Consider the following 5,461-nt stretch of genomic DNA (forward strand, 5'->3'; position numbering starts at 1 on the left):
GGTATTTGAATACCCTATTTTCGGGTATTTGAAAAACCCTATTTGTGGGTTTTTTTTCGGGCTTTTTACCGGGTATTTTTCGAGTATAGATTGGATTTTTTAAAAGGTTGCACTTTTAGAGGTATTTTTTGGGTATTTTAAGGTATTTTTCGGGTATATATCCTTATTTAAGCTATTTTGAATCATCCGTGTTGGGCCATCAAAGAAGGCACAAGAAGGCACAAGTGCGGAAAATTCTAAAGGGAAAATTCTATAGGGTGGCAGTTAGACCTGCAATGCTATATGAAACCGATTGTTGGGCCATCAAGAAGGCACAAGTGCGGAAGATGGAGGTAGCAGAAATGAGAATGCTACGTTGGATGTGTGGGCACACAAGGCTAGACCGAATAAGAAAAGCTGTGTTTCGCGAGAGATTAGGGGTGGCGAACATAGCAGACAAGATAAGAGAGTGGAGATTGAGATGGTTTGGACATGTGAAGAGAAGACAGACGACGAATCATGTTAGATCCGTAGAAAACATTACTATAGAGGGGAGGAGGGGTAGAGGACGACCGAAATTGACTTGGGATGAGAGGATTAGTCATGATTTGATAGACCTAAACCTCTCCGAGGACATGGTTGAGGATAAGAATTCGTGGAGAAATAGAATTAAAGTTAAGGATTTTTAGGGAGAATTGAATACCATAGGGCTTAGACTTAACTTATTTATGTCACATACCATAATGGTATTTCTCTTACATATATTATTATTTTTATAATTATTATTAGTTTTTATATAGCTGTTATACTGTGATCTTATTATTAATATTATTATTATTAGTAGTAGTTTTTATATAACTGTTAAACTTTGATTTCCTTTATTTTGCTTCATACACATGTACTTAGAGCCGAGGGTCTCTCTGGAAGCCACCTCTTTATTCCTTTGGATAGAGGTACGGTGTGCCTACATCCCACCCTCCCCAGACCCTACTTATAGTTTTGCTGTCGGTGGGACTTTACTGGGTATGATTGATTGATTGATTGATTAATTGAATCATCCGTGTATTACACGGGTTCTAAATCTTGAATTAGATAAATAATAATTTTGCTACCTGTGATTACAAAGCCAATTTTATTATCATAACAATCTAAATCTGCATGATTTTTCTTTATAGTTCAAAAACCAATTCAAAAAATTATTATACATTATATCGTGCAACTTTATATAAGAATTAAAGGGAATTAAAAAGATCTAAAAGTGACAAAAGGTGTAATGAGTATCAAGTGATTTCAATCCGAATTGTCTCATAAATAATATCATAACTCATAACAAGGGTCCCAACAACAGTAAATTTTTTTTTAGATAACTATATTTCATAGAAACATCTAAATGATTTACAATGAAGTGGCAGGTAAGCAGACAACAAGCTGCGCCGTAACCCCTTTTGAATAGCAAACTCAATCCGACTAAAAACAAAGTTTTGATTCTTATGGGCTGATACGTTACTATACACAACTTTCTGAACCCTATTCAAAAAGTCCACGTCATCCGGAGCTAAGTTTATTTACGGTTGATTGTTTGTGGCTGAATCAAAGTTAACATCCACTTTTTCATTTTTACTTAGTGTTGTACTAAAACTAATTCACCAAATGTAATGTTTGTCCTTTTTTTTAATAGAACATTATAATATATCGACAAATTAAGAACATGTAATTATATTACTCTTTGGTCACCCCATACGGAGTATTTAGATTTAAAAAAAATATATATATTCCTCTTAATTTGGCTTCCCGCTCTAAAAGAGGTAACATCTTATATATGCGTGTAAAGTTCGTTTGTTTAACTTTAACCGAACAAATGTCGTACATGATCACAATTGAATGAACGCGTTTGTGTTCCTACTTTATATTATGATGTACGGTTCACGAATAAACATAACTAAACAAAGATACATAGATAAACGAACATAAGTTAGCTAAAACCGAATGAATGTAAAAACATCCATAAACAATAATATTTAAATTATTAAACATGTTAGATTAAGCAAAAGAATTTGATAAACGATTTATGTATAAGTTTAAGAAACTTAGGTTTTTGGTTATCAATCTTTACCATATATATTTTGGCATAATATAACTTGTTTCCCAAGCAACCCACTAAAATATTCCTTGTATATTCCTCATATTATGCTAAAGTTTAGTATATAATAATCTAAACCTTGTCTTTTAATTTCATATCATTTATACAAAACCCTAGTGTTTAAACCCTAGCAAAACCATTCAATCCCATGGCTTTCAGTACCATCATTCGAAGATCTGCTCCTTTGGCCGGCCGATTATTGGCCGGTCAAAGAAGCTTCCACTGCGGTGGTGGCGCTTTGCGTATCGCCACTTGTAAGTTTTTGGCTCCTTGGGTTTCTCCAGTTCGCTATTCGACGTCTACTGCTGTCACCCAAATCAGTTCCGATGGCTCGTTCCTACAAGTTATCGATTCGGAGATCGATTGTTGTGAACAAAGCTATGAAGAGGTTTGATATAAAATAATTTTTCTTGTTTTCAGTTTTTGATCTATGCATGTGTTATTGTAACTTTTTTTTTAATAATATTCATGCATGCATGCATTGTTTTTGTTCTAATGTTGATTAGCAACTTGTACGTGTACTTTTTATTATATATTGGGGTGTGTATGGCTTGGTCTGGGTCGATCGGTTTTGGGCTAAAACCAAAATAAAAACCGAAACTCAACCGTTTGGCTTTGGTTTTTATAGTGTTTGCCATTTGAGCATAAAAATTATATGCCGAAAAAAAAGTAGGCCGAAAATAATAGATATAATTTTGTTAATTCTTATACATTTGACATAAAAATATTAGGGTTACGTATATAGTTATTAAATTCTTATTGATTATTTAAAATAATAAATAAAAACAAAAATACAGAAGTTCGGTTTGGTATTTTCAATTTTTATAACATGTAAAATCAAAACCGAACCGTAAGTTCAGTTTTTCCAAAAACATAAGACCATTTGGTTCGGTTTTTTTGGTTTGGACTTTTCTGTTTATCTGTTTCTTGCACACCCTTGATAATTAATATCCTCTAATTGTCTTGAAAGCTTCATTATTTGATGAATTTAGCGGTGTCCTCTGGGTTTGTTTTTCGGGTTTGGGTTTTTCGTGCCAGGAATCTTTCAAGTTTCAAAGTTTTAAATATGAACTCAAAACCCAAATAAAATCTCTAATGGTTTTTTCAGGTTCGGGTTTTGCGTGTCTGGTTACTTTGGGTTTGGGTTCTGGTTTTTTTCATGTTAGGATAAATTATGATATGTTTTTGTAGGCTGAAGGTGTTCCTGAGGTCTTTGCCTTTCAAGTTACCGATAATCTCGGTCAACCCGAGAACTTGGAGGCGAAACAATCCTTATTAAAGTCCGGCCATCGGATCTTTTTACGGGTGAATCTGATTATGATTCTGATGATGATAATGATAATAAGTTGAGCAGTCAGTCTACTCTCCCCATGGTTGTAAAAGTGTCTAAACCGGGTGCACCCGGTTTAGAAATCGGTATCTCTGTGACCGGTAAAGAGGTCGTCATCGATAGTTTGACGGTCAATGATCCTGAGTTGACCGAAGGTCAAGAACCTTTTGAAGGGCCCGCGTTTGAGTAAGTTGTGTTTTTATGTTTTCGTAAAAACTGAATTATTTTTTTTCGGTTTTGGTTTTACGTGTGATTAAAACCTTAATCGAATTGGATTTGTGGTTTTCATTTTTATTAGGTAGTGTAAATCACAAATATATAAATGGGAAAGTGAATATGGGGCTGTTAGGCATCTAAGCTTAGATGCAAAACCCATCAAAACTACGTCGTTTTGATTAAATGTATTAAAAAATATTAATTTTACCATTATTCTTTCCTATTTTCTCTCCATTAGTTTTAAATGTTTATCCAATTTTCTTAAATGTCTCCATTTACCTTGGTGTAGTCTCAACACACTGCTTACAAAATTCTCTTCATTGTAAATTGATCAAAAGTCTTCCTTTGTTTAATATGGACAATAAGAATTAAAATCACACTACGTGTATTTACAATTTTGAAATTTACATGTTACTAAGCAGAAAATTTAATATAACATATTGTAGATCTTCATTTAGAAATGAATAGAAACTTTGAATTCACAATTTCAATATGCAGAATGTCGTCTAATGTTTATTATTTGTATTCACATAAAAGAGGTGAAAAATGATTCTCACCCAGATAATCAAAGAATTGTTTTTGTTAAATTAAGGAAAATTGTTAGTTCTATGGAGTGTAGACGAGGCCATGAGGGAACATTTTGGGTTTTAGATTATTGCTTTCATTCGTTTACTTTTTTGAAGGTTTTTATGGTGATTTGGAGCAGACAAATAGATAATTATGGCATTCAAAATGGAGTATTAACAATAAATAATAAGAATATAATTAATTTTAAGATACATTTAATCAAAACGACGTGGTTTTGATGGGTTTTGCATCTAAGCTTAGATGCCTAATAGCCCCATATTCACTTTCCCCATATATAAAATATATAATAATTAATTAATGAAGGAAAAGATTTATGCCCAAATTCTTTATTTTGGGACTATTTTTCTTTCAACTTAAAAATTTCCAAAAAAAAAACCTGGAAAACTGAAATCGAACTTATTCGGTTTGAGCCCAAAACCGAACAAACTCTTTTTAGTCTAAAGTTTTAGAATAAAAAACAAAAGTGATATTAATTTATCAACAATCTTTGTTTTGATGACCATTAAGAATGTTTTATGTTACTAGCTATGTATATACTTTTAAATTATGTGTAGTGAGTTGGATGGCAAAATACAAGAAGCATTCCATAAGTATTTGGAGGCGAGGGGTATAACAGCAAGTGCTACAAACTTTCTGCATCAATATATGGTGAACAAAGAACATAGAGAGTATGCACACTGGCTTAAGAACCTTCAGAAGTATGTAGCAGCATAAATCTTAATTATCAGCTAGTATTGGTTTTGGATGGTGGTTTTGGACAAATTATTATAATATTTTTCCTTTTGGGTTTGAGAATATCTATGAAAGTTATTATGATCATTTGAGAAAAGCTACTTATTTAGTAATGTTATTATATGGTTCTTCTATATAAGTGTGTACTTCCTTTTATTGTGCATAACTAGACTAAAATTGGTTGTTTACTTTGTTTTAAAGTGAACACAATACTTATGTATATGGACCCTATGAAGCAAAGTTGTCTCTTTATGATCATCTACTACGTGTGATGACTGATGAACAATGTTTTCATGACCAAACTGTCCGGTCTAACCTTATGTATCCTTATGTATAATGAAGAGGTATGTACCCGCCTTAACATCGAGCGGGGCGGGTCAACCCACAAGATATAGACAAGAGGCTTGAAATCAAGATATCATGAAGGCACAAAGCCAAAACCTATGCGCATAGCGCATATCACATATGCTCACGCA

The 5,461-nt window shown here is 32.9% G+C and overlaps 1 pseudogene; it reads left to right on the forward strand.

The window, feature by feature from the left end:
- The first annotated feature begins 2,257 nt into the window (after positions 1–2,257).
- On the forward strand, positions 2,258–5,084 carry LOC143625405 (uncharacterized protein At2g39795, mitochondrial-like; annotated as a pseudogene).
- The last annotated feature ends 377 nt before the right edge of the window (positions 5,085–5,461 follow it).

This window comes from Bidens hawaiensis, unplaced genomic scaffold (genome assembly GCF_021521415.1).
Source record: "Bidens hawaiensis isolate Kalapana, Puna unplaced genomic scaffold, B.hawaiensis_p1.1 tig00004105_1, whole genome shotgun sequence".
Classification (NCBI taxonomy): Eukaryota; Viridiplantae; Streptophyta; class Magnoliopsida; order Asterales; family Asteraceae; genus Bidens; species Bidens hawaiensis.